Here is a 15,775-nt window from a genome sequence, read left to right as displayed (position 1 = left end):
GGCGGAGCCTTATGGAAAGGAGCGGTGCAGGAGCAGGGCCTCAGGTGAAAGGGCGGTGCTAGGGCAGATCATAGGAGGAATGGGCGATGACAGGTTTGGTCACAGAGACCCCCTTGGGAATGTCACCTGACATGCTGGAATTACCTCTGAGCCTATTTTCCCTGCCAGTTTGGAGCTCCAGAACCCTGCCTTGTTGAGCCAGACATGCCAGCCTGCAGATCCGGGTCTGGTCCACACCCGCAAAGCTGCAGACTTTAACCAAAACCTGCTCAGCAGGTCACCTATCTCCAGCACCCAGACACCCAGCTCCCAGTGGGATTCAACCTCCAAATAAATCTGTTTTACTCTGTATAAAGCTTATACAGGGTAAACTTATAAATTGTCCACCCTCTATAACACTGATAGAGAGATCTGCCCAGTTGTTTTGACTGTGGGGCTAATGGAACACCTCCTGTTCGACCTGCTCCTTGGTATTGATTTTTTCTGCAAAGCTCAGCTTAAAGTATTTGCCTGCAGCAGGAGAGAGTGTTCTGCTGGGACCCCCAAGGGAAAGGGTAACATCTCAGGAACTGCTGAGAGAATGGGAGAGAGTCTCCTTGATTCTTCTGCAGCTGGGGGAAGCTGTGTGTTTCCAGGTGGGAGAGTGGTTGAGACCAACTCCTACGCTGCAGCTGGTGGCAACACCACATCAGGAAGGGATGGGGGTGAAATGCCTGCCAGGGAGAGAATTGTCCAGGTTGTTAGCTGCAGCAGGTTACAGCTGAACCAGAGACAAAAGCAGCTCTGGGGAGCAGAGCACAATGTAGCCCAGAGGAGAGCCCAGAGAAGGGGCAGAGAATCTCAGAAACCACTGAGGTGGGTGAGGATTCCTGTGACTCTGTAACACAGGGAAGCGGGGCGCTTCCAAGTATGGGAGGGGCTCAGACTAGCTCCTTCCAGCAGAAGGCAACATGCCCTGGGTGCAGGGGAGGTGTTGTCAGTGATTAAGGAAATGGTCCCAGTTGTTAGCTGGCAGAGTTCTGCAGCTGAAGGAGGGGGCCCAGAGGAGGAAACTGGGGAAGGAATAGTGGGGGTACAGGAATGTCTCCTCATGAGTCACTTGGGCCAGGACACTGGGAGGATGGCTGGGTCAGCATCTGTGCACCCAGGCATGCAGCCTGTGACCCAGGTTTTGAGAAGGAACTGTGTAACTGACTTCCTGGAGGGGAGCAGTCACACAGCTGCCTTCTCAGGGACAGAGAAAGGGGTGACAGAGGGTACCCCAATCCAGGTCCCAATTTTTTCAGGACTCTATGTCTGATACGTTTTTGGAAAGTAAATGTGTCTCTTTACATCAAGATGCAGCTCCAACACCTGTCACAGCAGAGGAGTTGAGACCAGGAAATTGCTAGGTGGTCGTCTGCCAGAACACAAATGACCCAACTCATGGGGGCGGGGGGCTTTCCCCCGGGCTGGTGAGACACAGAGAGCAGTTATGGGAAAGCTGCTGGGAAAGGGTGAATCCGATCAAAGGTTAAACACCCCTAGCCCAAAGAGCACGGATCACAGCCCTCTAGGGGGCAGGGGAGGACTCAGTGCTGGGAGGGGGAAACACAGGGTAACCCCTAAAGGGGAGCTGCATTTCCTACATATGTACAGTCCTGGGGTTGGGAGACTGCTCCCCACAGGGCCAGCCAATGTGCAGGACCCCCCTGGGCCCTTATCTTGCCAGATCCTGAGATATCAAAATACCAGAAACATGCGTAAATTAAGAGCCCACACAGAGGGGAACGCTGGAGGGAAAGAAAAACCAGTGACTGACTACGTGGGAGAGAATCAAAGGACACCATGGGTAACGAACAAACTAACCTCAAACTACACTATCGGAACGGAGGGCATGGTATCCTAAAGATACTTGTAAACACGCATCTGTGGTGATAAATTTTGGTATTAATGTTAAGTTTTGAGGCTAAGAATTTCGACACGGATGTTACACCTTATGATGATGCTACTTTTCCATTAATACGTGTAAACCGGTTTAAAGTTGATCACAGCAGAGAAACCATAAAAAAACCTGGTTTGCTGTGTGTGAATGGGGAAACTGAGGCACGCTGCCTCATGGCCTTTATGGCTGGATGCCAAGAGAACTATAACCAGAAACTGCCTTCAAGATAGTCAGTGACTAACCCTCCTTCAGTAAACTAAGAGGGGAGGTCTGATGCTCTGTACCTCGAGGGAACACCCTACACCCCCATGTTCATCTTTATAAAATGATTGTGTGGCATCCAATGCAAAGCTTGTCATGTTGGATATCTTTGGAAGGCTCATGATGCACTGAGCATGGTTGGTATAGTGATTGTTACAGTAAAGTTATAGGATATAATTTTATGTATATAGTTACCAGGCTGAAAATGTATCCTCATGGCTTAAAGCAAGCCCATGCAAAAGCTCTCCAAGAAGAGAGAGGCAGTTCACACCTCGTCAGGGGATGGATGGGACAAACCCAGCCCAGCCTCACAGGAACAATGGACACTGGCTTAGGCAGCAACAAAAGAATCTGTTAGACCCTGGAGGGAATCACCTCCTTCATGTGGGCAGTTGGGGACTGATGAGGTAATGCTCACCTGACTCTGAAGTAGGGGCGGGGGCAAAGCCACGAGAAAAGAAAGGACATGATAAAAGGGAGAGACATTTTGCCAGTCTGTCTCTCTTCTGCCTACATCTACAGACACCACCAGCACCAAGAGACTGAAACGCTGATCAAAGGGGAGAGCCTGACTGAAAAGTAACCAGCCAGCCTGTGGTGAGAAGGCTCAAAATTTGTAAGGGCACTGAAAGTGTTAAGATCAGCTTAGAATGCGTTTTGCTTTTATTTCATTTGACCAAATCTGACTTGTTAGGTTTTAAGTGATTAGAAGTCAAAGCATATCTTTATAGCTAATAAATCTATTTGTTTGTTCTGCCTGAAGCAGTGCATTTGGTTTGCAGTGGTCAGAGGCTCCGCTGGGGATAACAAGCCTGGTCCATGTCAATTTCTTTCTTAAATTGACGAATTCCTATAAGCTTGCAGCATCCGGTGGGCATAACTGGACACTGCAAGATGGAGGTTCCCAAGCTTGTGTCTGGGACCGGAGATATTGACTAGTGTCATTGGCTTGCAAGTAGCTGGGATCAGTTTACAAGCCAGACGCTGTGCATGAGCGGCCCAGGAGTGGGGGGCTCACAGCAGAGCAGGGTAAGGCTGGCTCCCAGAGTCAAAGATTGGAGTGACTGAGCAGATCACTGGTCTGGTTAAGGGAATGTCACAACAACCAATTGTTTTAGTTAATGAGAGCCACCAAAATTCCAAGCCACCATGAATGGCCCCCACTTTGCATAATTACAATAGGACTTTAGAGTAATACTTCATATTTCTAGCTTCAGAGACAATAATGATACATTCATACAAATAGGATGGACACACTCAGTAGATCATAAGCTGTGTAATGAGACCTTTTGCATAAAGCATATTCCAGTTACATCACAGTCACACTTATAAACCTATTTTTATAAAGCACATGCGCTGTCGTGGGGGGAGGCAGAGGGCAGGAGACACTGGCATCTTGAGACTGGAACCACAGCCACAGCACTCTGGGGTGAGGGGCTGGGCAGGAGGCATGGGAGAGGGGGTCCCCTGCCCTGTGCCCCACACCACCTTCTCCATCTGCCTCAGTCACCATCCCTTCTCCTTCTACCTCATTGGCCCCACCCTACCCTCTGCCCCACTCCACCCATCCCTCTGGCCCCAATACACCCCACCTCCCCTTCCTTGACCCTGCTTCCGTCTGCAGCTACCTCTCCCGTCTTCCCCTCCCCACTCGACCTTCCACTCCCTTCTCCACCCAGCTCCCCGCCTTCCCAGACTTCCTCTCTGCGGGTGGGTGCCCTCCTTTTCCTTGCCGATGGATGTGAAGGCTTCAGTGCATCCCCAGCGACGGCTCAGGAACACCCATCCAGCCCCATGCACTTGACGAGCCAGCAGGTTGTTCAAAGTCCCATCCTAATTCCTGGCACTGGGAGCAAGGGGCTGGGATGGGCCTGCCCTTGGGCAGCTCTTTGGAAGTGGGGCAGTGGCCGGGGCACTGGGACGTGTACAGTGGGGGAGCAGAGAGCCACTGAACGAACCTGCAAACCTTGGATAGGATGGAAACTCCTTCCTGCCAGGGAGTTTAGCAGCCCGCGCGACTTCCCCTAGTTCCAGGCTCCAGCACCTCAGGGCAGCAGTCCCAGAACTGCCCCGTCACCCGATCCTTCCTCCCGTGCCAGCAACAGGGGGCGGCTCTGAGGCTGATGCTCTCAAGGGGAGCAGCCCCTGCGGAGGGCAGACACTGGGGAAGCCCAGCACTGGCTGGCGCCTACCCCTGCTCTCCCTGTCAGCTCTCAGGCTCCTCCGCCTCTGGCCAGAGGCTTCTGGGCTGCAACAGCACCACCCTGTGTCAGTTTGGGGGCCAGCACTAGGGCAGGACAAAGCTGGAAGGCCTGTCTGAGGGCACGGCTGCCCCTAAACCACTAGGGCTGCACTGCCAGGGCGCTCCAGTCTAGGGGAGAACGGAGGAGCTGAGGGAGACGGAAGGAGCCTGGGGGTGAACCTGGAGGGTAGTTGGGTGTGGGTGGGACAGTACGGAACAGTTTCTTTGGGGACGGGGGATTGTTAGGGAGTTGGGTCCCCCCTCCCATTAGCCTCTGGGTCTACAAATCGACTCAAACCTTTCTCCTCTTCTGATCCTCTAAACTGCTCCCTCTGTGCCAACAGGGACATTTTCACAAGGGGAAAGGAATGAAACTATTCTCTCCTGTGGGGACACTGCCGAGAGACACAGACCCAAAGCCCACACTTCTGGAAAGCACTATGTGTGAGAACCAGCCTCTTAAGTACTTTATGAAACAGCACTAGAGCAGAAATAAGAAAAGCACCCACGTCAGAAAGAGAAAATAGAGAAACTGACAGAAAACACAGCTCAAGGTTACAAATAAAAGAGCAAAATGGGACACGTTTTTTCTTTTTTTGAACCATCATGCTCTCCCCAGGGGGAGGTGCACCATACCCAGCAGGACTGCAATACCAGGCTGATGCGTGGAGTGGATGGAGCAAGCCTCTGTTCCAGATCCCTGTTCCAAAAATCCCTTCAATTGAGTTCTCAGATAGAGAACATGTCAGAGATTAAACTGATAAGAACAGATTTAATAATTTTATTAAGATGATGTTGAAGTAAAAAGAAAACGGTACAGAGTGTAAGCATAGAAGTTTCTGTTTATCAGGGAATAAGGTACAGATTATCAAGGGGTGCAAAATTTGGTTTAGGAGCTGGTGGCATAAGGAATACACAATCTGCAATCTCCCCGATTGGGGGTAAAAGTTTAACCGGTCAAAATACAGACACTGAGATTTGGGGGTATGTTGTCCATATAATGGCTATGTTCAGGTGTGGAGTATAATGAGCGGATACGATGATGAGGATGGATTTACCCTCATTTGGTGGGATTTAATGTTCAGTGAGTTTATGGTTGCAGTTCGTACGGTCCAATGGAAAAAGTCTCTCAGTCCCTTTCCCATCGTGGATGCACGATGTCGTCCCGGCTCACACCTCCTGGTACTGTCGGTGGCCGGGGATGTGTTCGATGTAGATGTCCCTGGACCATCGGATGGTGTCCGAGACCATGAGGCGCCGCATGAGCCGTGCGTAGCATCGACCGATCCCACAGGTCCGCAGCACACACTCGTTGCAGGGATCCCAAGCGCCCAGGGCTCCGACGATTAGGGCGTCCATCTGCACCTCGTAGCCCTTCGCTCTCAGGGTGTCGGCCAGGGGGGTGTAAATTTCCAGCTTACGAGCTCGGGCTTCTCGGAGGGCCGGGGTACTGTTCTCGAAGGGGACCGTGATGTCGACGAGGATGATCTTTTTCTGGGCCTCGTCGGTGACGACCACGTCGGGTCGCAGCTGGCTGTCAGTGCCGGGGATGGCGCAGTTCACGGCGACCTCCCCCAGGCATGGTGCGATGGCTTTCACTAGGCGGTCCTGGATGGCATTGCAGCGCAGCTGCCCGGCTCTGGAGTGGGGCTTGCAGCTGCACAGGACGTGGGGCAGGGTCTCGTTGGAGTAGCCGCACTTCCTGCAACGCTCGTCTCGGTTCCCGTGGCGGACGGCTCCGTTGAGTGGGACGCAGTGGAGCCGAGTGCAGTGGCTGAACCGCCAGTCAGCGAAACGGGTGAAGCCACCCCTGGCGAGGAAGTGGTTGCTGGCGTCCCACTTGCTGGTCAGTTCGAAGACTTTACCCTGGTCCGGTTTACGCTTCAGGGCTTCCATGTACAGCGAGTGGATGGCCGCCTTCAGGGTCCTCTCCAGCATGCCCCTGGCGCTCGGGGTGACGATGGTGTTGTCCTCAGACCTGATCTGCGGCACCAGGACTCCCAGCTCCTGGCGCTCCTCGCACCACTCCCAGAGGCAGCCGATGCGCTTCCCCAGGTGACGCGTGGCATTGCGAGCGCGGGACCACAGTGAAGCGATGTCGCGCCCGTCCCGTCCGAATTCACCATCCAGGGAACCGCTCAGGAAGCTGGCGGTGTCTTGGTTGGAGGGGGCTCTGCCGATCCACTTCTTTGTTGCGTCATGGAGGGCGTTTGCTGCGACCATGGCGTCGGGACACGTCAGCAGGCGGAAGGCGTGGGTGATCACCGCGATGTCACACAGATCACCCATGCGGGGGACATTGGCACTGCCATGCCTATGGGCGATGTAGACCAGCTCATTGCTGGTTCTCTGGGGAAGGAACAGCCACATGGGCCTATCCTCCATGAATTTATCTAGTTCTTTTTTGAACCCTGTTCTAGTCTTGGCCTTCATAACATTCTTCCACCACATGTGGCAGCTGGGAGCTCTGGCGTCCGCCCGCAGAAGCTGGGAGCTATGGGGCTATCTGCAATGGCAGGGGACTGCGGCTTCTCCCCATCACCCATGGTGACTGGGAACGCCAGGCTCTGCTTGCCGTGTCTGGGAGCTGGGGGCTCCCTCTGTTGCCTGTGGTGGCTGGGAACTCCAGGGTCCCCTGTCCCATGGGGTGCCTGGGAGCTCTGGGGTCTGCTTGCAGCATCTGGGAGCTGTGGGGTCTGTGTGCAGTGACATGAGCCTGTGGGGATTCCAAGATCAGATCCAGAAAGAACAATATGCTCAGAGAGCGTAGGCCACCCCAGAGTCCTATGGAGTAGTTCCAGAGCATTCACCCAGTGATTCTGGGCAAGACCAGCCGGGAGCAAAGCAGCTGCTGTTGTCGCTAAGGTAAGTGTTCGTCTCCTCCAGGCTGTGGTGACAGCCCTGATGACTGCAGAGAGACTTCCCTTGGGCTGGGGCTAATTTCCAATTAAAGGTTCCCAACTAGCTCTGCGGGCAGGTGGAGAATTCCTTCATCTTGAGAGCTGCTAATCTTCCTTGGCACCGTCTAATGTGTACTTCTAGTGCAGCTCCCTGACCAGGTCCTCATACCTCATGGGAGTTGTAATCTCCTGAGGCCTGTGTTTCGAGATCTTGGTGACCTGGGCACTGCTTGGTGCAGCTGGATGTCTGCTCAGTGATTGATCAGTAGCAGGGTTTGGGGATTTTTTGGTAATTTTGGTTTTACAAAGCCCAGTCAGGCCTAAAAATTTTTTCCCTGGAAGCCAAGCTAGGCTCCTCCCATCCATCCCCATTGCAGCAGCCTGGTCCCTAGTAGAAAAAAATAACTTAATGAATACTGGACTTTAAGTGAGATTTGTGTGGTGGCTACAGTAGAACCTCTAGCATTGCAAACACCAGTTACCTACTGACACGTCAAAAACACACCTCATTTAGAACTGGAAATATGTAATCAGGCAACAGGAGAGAGAACCAAAAAAAAAAAAAAAAAAAGCACAGTGGTGTATTAAATGTAGTCTAAAATAATTAAAGGGAAAATTTTAAAAAAGATTTGACAAGGTAAGGAAATTGTTTCTGTCTGGTTTCATTTAAATTAAGATGGTTAAAAGCAACATTTCTCTCCAGCATAGTAAAGATTTAAAGCTGTATTCAATCTCTGTTCAGCTGCAGACTTTTGAAGGAACAACCAGAGCTTTCTGTTCAGAGTTCTGAACCACCGCCATCCTGGGGTGTTTGTAACCCTGAGGCTCTACTGTAATTGCTGAGGCTGCACTGGTTTTAGGGGGATCGTTCTGCGGAGGGATGTGGTTCTGGTCCCATTCGGGGGCTAGCAAAACCAGTGTGAATAATGATGCTGGAAATAAAATGTATTTTTCATATTTTTTATTTTTGCAATGTTCTAAATCCACCCCAATTGGAAAGGAAAATGGGATTCAAGCCCTGGTGGTTCGGGTGGGAATTGTGCGGGAGAAGATAGCTGGAAGGTTCCCGTTCCATGGGAGCAGCACAGGGCTGGTGGATTGCCCAGCTTTGGCTTTTGTTTGCTGGTTGTCCCCACAGGGTTGATTTTGTAGTTGGTCGTTTAGAATGTATTTGCTGGACACTTGTGTGGATCTTTTTGCCCTGGGGCTCCCATTGCTGGGCCCCTGGTTGCAGCCACCTCCATCTGCAAGTTAAACATGTAAATATTGTCCATAAAACCCGTGCAGCTGTGTGCTGTGTCAAAGACAACTCCCGTGTCACTCTCCTGTCTGTTACAATCCTTCCCCAGGGGAGCCCACAGATATGTTTGGCCCCAGGCCCACAAAAAGTTAATTCTGCCCTGCTGCCCGGAGCGGAGAGTCAAGTCCAGCCAGCCCCATAGCACCGGCGGTGCAGGAGCCGCCACCGTGGGGTGAGTGAAGGACAGGACCCAAACCTCCAGAGGAGGCAGGATCCACCCAAAACCACCCATATGCCTCCACCCCCAGACAATTTACTGAGTTGTGACAGGCCATAAACATTTACTAATGGGCCCTGGGGAATGTTCCCTTTAATTTTTTACATCCATGTGCAGAATGAATTTTGTTATGTGCACCAATATGGAGGTGATGTGTGGTGGGGGTGTGGCCAAGAGTTCGGACTGTGGGAGGGGGCTCAGGACTGGGGAAGAGGGTTGGGTTTTGGGGGGTGGTGAGGGCTCTGGCTGAAGGTGCAGGCTCGGGGGGGTTGGGATGAGGAGTTCGGGGTACAGGAGGGGACTCAGGGCTGGAGCAGAGAGTTGGGGTGCAGGGGGACAAGGGCACTGGCTGGGGGTGAAGACTCTGGGGTGGCATTTGGATGAGGGGTTTGGAGTGCAGGAAGGGGCTCAGGGCTAGGGCAGAGGTTTGGGGTGAGGGGTCTGGCTGGGGCTGCAGGCTCTTGGAGGTTGAGATGAGGGGTTCAGGGTGCGGAGGGGGCTCAGGGTTGGGGCAGAGGGTTGGGGTGCGGGGGGGTGAGGACTTGGGCGTCTGTCTCATCCCTCCCTGCCCCACCCCACCTTCCATCCGTGCGGCTCTCCTCGTTGACTAACCTGCCTCCTCCGACCTGCTCACTTCATTAGCCATCTTCCCTGCACCACAGGCTGTGCTATCGACTATGGAGCAGGGAGACAGAACATATCTGGGTAGAAACAAACCCTGGCTAATGTGCTGCGCTCACCAAGTGCCCCCAGCTTTAGCCAAATATTTAATTAGCCTCCACACACTTTTTTTCCCCGCCTGCAGATTATAGTGATCTCAGCCCGAGAAGCTCTGGAATGCGATTCCTTCCACGGACATGCTCAACTGAGACATAATGGCATTGACTTGGTGTGCAAAAGAACAGTAAAAACATAATCAGGTCCCAGTTTTATGTGATTAATCCAGCCCTATGGCAGATAAAACCTAATGATAACACATCGTCAGCCAGAACGTCATCTTCTGACAGCAGCCAGTGCCAGGGGCTTCGGAGGGAATGAACAGAACAGGCAATCACTGAGTGAACCATCCCATCATCTACTCCCAGCATCTGGCAGTCAGAGGTTTAGGGACACCGAGAGCATGCGGAGACATCCCTGATTATCTCAGTTAATAGCTGATGCACTTATCCTGAGGAACTGATCTAATTCTTTGTTGAACCCATTTACAGCTTTGGCCCTCAAAACATAATGAACACACGTCTACAACCCCAAGAGGGTTTGACAACCCCAAGAATTCTAAAAACAGGAATTATACACCCGGAAGTCAAGAAATGTTAATAAAGTCATGATATTTCGTTCTTATGGGCCTCTTTGTTCCTGAGCCTTTAGGGTGCAGTAAGGCCTCTTCCACAAAAGCTGGAGCCTAAACACCTGAATGAATCTTGGTCTCCCCTCATCCTTTTCCTGTTACCTCACCCAAACATTTCATAGACCTAAGGCCATAGCTACACTACAAGCCTATGTTAACTCTCGTTACGTCAGCATAGACTCGCAATGGCCACTGTGTCACTTGTTTGACTGACTTCCTTGTGCTATTGTAATAAATAAAGAGGTAATTGATACAGACGTACACCAGGCAGGGTCGTTTGGAAGCCAAAGACTTGATGCTTCCATCCCATGCCACTGTCAAGTTTTAGCAAATTAGGACAAGTCATCCAATAAGAACAACCTCAGGTACCAGTAACTGCTACATGTAGCAAATTCCTACAGATAGCAGTTTCTGGCACTACACCAGCACAGCTCTGCTCCCCGGCTCTTCTTGGGCAATTAGCATATGCTTTTCAGTCACGCACACATACACCATGCACGCAGACCAGACAGCCGATATTTATAGTTACCAGTCCAGAGTCTGGATCAATCTAGTGGCCAGCCAGATTGGTCGCAGAGGGGAGCCGGGCTCTGTTGGTCACGAACCGATGCTCCTGGAGTTGTTGGCAAGACGAACCCAAAGCCCCATGGCAAAGCACCCTGTTCTTATAGTCCTTTTTCTTGTTGAAGTCTATGGGTTTTGCTGTGTCAGTTTATGACCGGTTACTCCTCCGTGGGTGTTATCTTTTGATGGCCAAAACACTCCGGGAGCGTCAGCCTGTCAGGTTTCCATTTAATCTATTATCTTGTGTTTTAAGGGTGCCAGCCTTCACCTGAGGTTCGTCAGTCTGCCCCTCCTCAACCATGGATGTGCGTTGATGGTTCTCTGGTGTCTTTGAGTCTCTTCAGTCTCTTCACTTCTCCTCCCTTAGCCATCTGGCTTCAAAAATGGCCTTCACACCTTATCTTTTCCTGATGCATACATTCCTCAATCACACAAACAGGTCTTTGCGGAGACCGTCAAAAGGTAACAAATGGCAGTGTTTTATGTTGAACAAGTAAGGCATCGTAAATTAGGCCTTACTAAATCTTGCAACTATCTTTTCCTACATTGGGGCCTAGGCCTTCAAAATTCCTCTGATCTAATTAACATAGACACAGACAAGATCCTGTCTGTTACTTACAAGGCATGAATAAAAAGAAAATGACTAATACTAGTATCCACTATCCTATTCATTTATTCTAATACCTTAATTCTTACTATAAAACATACACTGTATACAGCCAGAACATAACCAATTATATAGCACAGTACCCATGGTACAACATAATGACTCCCTCATTAGACTGCTTGCCCTGTCAGTCTGGCTAACTTGGAGCTTTGGCCTCTCCCCATTGCCCCTGGGGACTGTCAGTCTCTGGGTCCTGATTCCCCATTGGCCCTTCCCGCTTCTCTTGGTACTGGGAACTAGCCAATCAAGCAAACCCACAAAGTTTTAGTAAAGGGCCAACAGCCCCCTTACACAAGCCAGCCCCGTAGGGGGTCACTGATATCCAGAGAAAGCAGCATGAGCTGGTCCCATGGTGTAATGGTCAGCACTCAGGCCTCTAAATCTTGCAATCTGAGTTCAAATCTCTTTGGGACCTTGTATTGGTTTGTGGTAAAGCCCTGGAGCTCAAAGTGCTCAACTTCCCTGTCTCCAAGTGTGAAAGAGTGAGTCATTTCTGTCCTGCTGGGTGACTCATGCCCACTGGAGCCAGGTCTTTGGTCAGGATGGCTGCCATGGGTTGGGGCCCTAGAATTTGCCACCCTAGCTAGTGATGCCTGCGGTTTGACCTGATGGTTGGGATTCTCGCTGTTTCACCTGATGCCCATGTCATAAATATAAAGGGAAGGGTAACCACCTTTCTGCGTACAGTGCTATAAAATCCCTCCTGGGCAAAGTCCTTTTACCTGAAAAGGGTTAAGAAGATAAGATAACCTCGCTGGCAGCTGACCAAAATGACCAATGAGGAGACAAGATACTTTCAAAGCTGGAGGGGGGGGAAACAAAGGGTCCTCTCTGTCTGTGTGATGCTTTTGCCGGGACCAGAGCAGGAATGCAGGTCAGAACTCCTGTAAAGAGTTAGTAAGCAATCTAGCTAGATCTGCGTTTGATTCTGTTTTGTTTAAATGGCTGATAAAATAAGTTGTGCTGAATGGAATGTATATTCCTGTTTTTGTGTCTTTTTGTAACTTAAGGTTTTGCCTAGAGGGATTCTCTATGTTTCTGAATCTGATTACCCTGTAAGGTATTTACCATCCTGATTTTACAGAGGTTTTTCTTTTACTTTTTCTTTAATTAAAATTCTCTTTTAAGAACCTGATTGATTTTTCATTTTTCTTAAGATCCAAGGGTTTGGGTCTGTGTTCTCCTATGCAAATTGGTGAGGATTTTTATCAAGCCTTCCCCAGGAAAGGGGGTGTAGTGCTTGGGGGGGATATTTTTTGGGGAGGAGATGTTTCCAAGTGGGCACTTCCCCTGTTATTTTTGTTAGATACTTTGGTGGTGGCAGCATAAAGGTTCAAGGACAAAAGGTAAAAGTTTGTACCTTGGGGAAGTTTTAAACCTAAGCTGGTAAGAATAAGCTTAGGGGTTCTTTCATGCAGGTCCCCACATCTGTACCCTAGAGTTCAGAGTGGGGAAGGAATCTTGACAGCCCACAAGTTTGGCCCTTGTGCTTGCTGCCCATGTTTTTCCTCTTTCCCACATGGCGCTTGAAGAAAGGAGTGCCAGGGCCAGGCTTCATAGTCAGAGCTAGGCAGGAGGGAGGAAGAGTCCCAGGCTGGAGCACAGCACACCTCTCCTCCTCTGGGCACCTACAGCAGAGGTGGCTGGTGCTGACAGCTCCAAGGGAAGGCGAAAAAGCCAAAGAGCAACCGAGGGTGGGGCAAGAGGAGGGGAGGACCGTGCCTGCACGTGGCCAGCAGACAGCCACAATGACACCCGGCCAACCTGTTCCCTGGCATGCCAAACACCCACTGAAGGCCACCCACAGACCAGCATGTGAGGCAGCTGCTGTTGCTCTGTGGCCAGCACCAGAAGATGGTAGGAAAACAGGGCCAGCCCCGCCGGTGGGGCCTCTGACCATTCCCACTCCAGGTGCTCACTTTTGCAGCGGGGCAGGAGATTTTACCCCAAGAGGCTTTCCCCAGCTGGTGAGAAGCAGAGAAACACCCAGCCCCCTCGGCGCTATTTAGCCCCCTCAAGCACAGGGACAGGTGCACATTTGGAGGAGGGAAACTGCTCTACACGCTAGCCTGGGCAGCTGCCCATTTACTTTGGCAAGTCAGGAATGGCAAAGGCTAGACTGGACGCACCTGGGGCTCACGCCCTAGCCTTTGTGATGCCCAAACCCAGCTCCTTCCCGGGGGTCTAGCTGAAGCCAGAGCATTGGCCTGAGCAGCCAAGAAGAGGATCCAGCCCTGAAGAAAGCAGGACTTTTAACCAAAGCAAGCACAACCATGGAGGAACTCCAATCCTGAATCATCTGATCCAAAGGGAGATGCTTTATCCATCCGACCACATGATGATGTAGTCTAAGCACTTCTTCAGAAAAGGCAGACACTGTGTTTCTCGGGTCATCTACTGAGGGGGGCAGAAACTCTCTGGGCACAAGAAGTCGAGTTCCCAGCGAGATGTGAGATTTAATTCTATGCAGCCAGGTGCAAGACTTGGGCAGGGAGGCTTAGGCCTGGGGGATTGGGATGCAGCAGATGGACTGGCTGTCTAGGTGCAGAGATTTAGTCACACTGAGGCACAGGAGGGAGGAGGAGGAGGAATCAGGAGGTTGGACTAGATGACCTCCTGAGGTCCCTTCCAACCCTGATATTCTATGGTTCTATGATTCTATGATTCTATGAATCCTGCTGAAAGGCAGTGGCTGTGGAGAAAAAGAGGAGGGGTTTCTGGCACTTTTTTGCCTCTCTTTTGCCTGCCTGCTCACTCTTGTGGTCTATTGGGAAGCCCAGTTAGCTCAGTCCGTAGAGCATCAGGCTCTTACTTTGAGGGTCTAAGGTTCAAGCCCCTGGCTGGACACTTAGCTTTTAAGTTGCCTTGTGTGCCAGGAGCCAAATGATTCCTGGTGGTGTCCAGAGCCACACAGGGATTCCCAGAAGCCATGACCATTTCCTGGAAAGGCCTCTTTCTGCTGCTTAGTCCTAGGAAGCAGGATAGAAGCCCATCTCCACAGGAGCGGGCCCAGAAAGCAGAGTCTCTGGTTGGCAGAAAGGGGGGCCAGGTACTATGATAAACCAAGGGGGGGGTGAGAGCAGCAGAGAGAGGGGGAGCAGCTGGAGAGCTGTAAGTGCAGAGTTCAAGCCTGCCAGCTGAGGGCCACAGGTGTCTAGAGACTGTGACATCATCGGGTCCCATGGCGTAAAGGTCAGCTGTCAGAGTGCTGAATACTGCAAGCTGAGCTCAGATCTCAGTGGGGCTTTTGGACTTGTTGCTTCACACCTAAGCATAGGTGGAGTTTCAAGGCTTTGTCTTGCTCTTTCAAATGATGTGGGAGCCAGTCTTTTGCCTGCTTGCAGTTGTGACTTGAACGCCAGAGGAGACGTTGGATCCAGAAGGCTGGCCTCTCCTGGAGCCCTATAGGGAGGGATGTGAGCTGGATTTACTCTGAGTCCTGCAGCTGGGCTGCAGCAAGGCCTAGGAGGCAGCCCTCTTGGTTGACCTGCTGGCCCAAAGTCACTTTGGCGGTGTTGGTCTTTACCCAGGAATGGTGAAGGGTGGGCCTGAGGGAGAGAGACTCAATCCTCCTCCCTATTGGTCAGGGCTGGAGAGGAGGCTGTAAGAGTGGCCAGGTTGATGAGATAGGCCTTCTAGAGTTTGGGGAGGGTGGAGTTGACTTGGGCATTGTGCTAGCAAAATGCCTCAGGGTGCTGGAGGGAGGAGGAGACCAGGGCTAGGGCTGGGAAGAGAGAGAGAGAGAGAGCAGCAGGTTTCCTCTATTGTTTCCTCCTCTCTTTTTCTTGACTAGTTTCTCCTCTGCATGAACTTGTTCCTTTTCTTTGTGAGCCTGGCTAGCTCAGTTGGTAGAGCATCAGACTTTTAATCTGAGGGTCCAGGGTTCAAGTCCCTGGTCAGGCAATGAGCTATTTCCCAAGATCATAAAAGTCTATCACTTTGGCATCCTTCTGAATGTCTTTTTCTCTTCAGGATTTTGCCTTTCCTAAGAAGGGCCCTTTGTGTGTGGGATTGAAGGGGAAACTTCCTGACATCCCCTCTGTCCTCACAGGCTGGAGGAATAAAGGCCTCTGGGCATATAGCAGGTTCCTCCCAGATGGCTGCATCTCACATGGTGGAGGTGGAAGCTCTGTCTCCTTGCCTTTTTTTCTGCCTTCACGTGGCTGTGCTGATCTGGCTGGCCTGTCTGAGACAGGGTGTGGGGAATGTTTGGAGCTTTTGCTTCGTATTGAGGGCTCCCTCCTACAGCAGAGTGATGTGGGCTCCGTGGAGAGTCTGAAAGAATTGCCCCGTCAGCGTTAGGTGCTCACCCAGCGCTCGGCTTCCCTTCGTTGGAGTGGGGAGGAGGGTGG

The 15,775-nt window shown here is 51.4% G+C and overlaps 2 non-coding genes across 2 annotated transcripts; one reads left to right on the top strand and one right to left on the bottom strand.

Moving 5' to 3' along the window:
* Positions 1-5,047: 5,047 nt before the first annotated feature.
* Positions 5,048-5,239, bottom strand: LOC119564036. Its single transcript, XR_005222938.1, has one exon. It is a non-coding gene; the product is annotated as a U2 spliceosomal RNA (small nuclear RNA).
* Positions 5,240-15,253: 10,014 nt separating this feature from the next.
* Positions 15,254-15,326, top strand: TRNAK-UUU. The gene has a single exon. It is a non-coding gene; the product is annotated as a tRNA-Lys (tRNA).
* Positions 15,327-15,775: the final 449 nt, after the last annotated feature.

This window comes from Chelonia mydas, chromosome 22, assembly GCF_015237465.2.
Source record: "Chelonia mydas isolate rCheMyd1 chromosome 22, rCheMyd1.pri.v2, whole genome shotgun sequence".
Classification (NCBI taxonomy): Eukaryota; Metazoa; Chordata; order Testudines; family Cheloniidae; genus Chelonia; species Chelonia mydas.
Note: the sequence above shows the minus strand (reverse complement) of the source record. Positions and strands in the feature narration are given on the sequence as shown.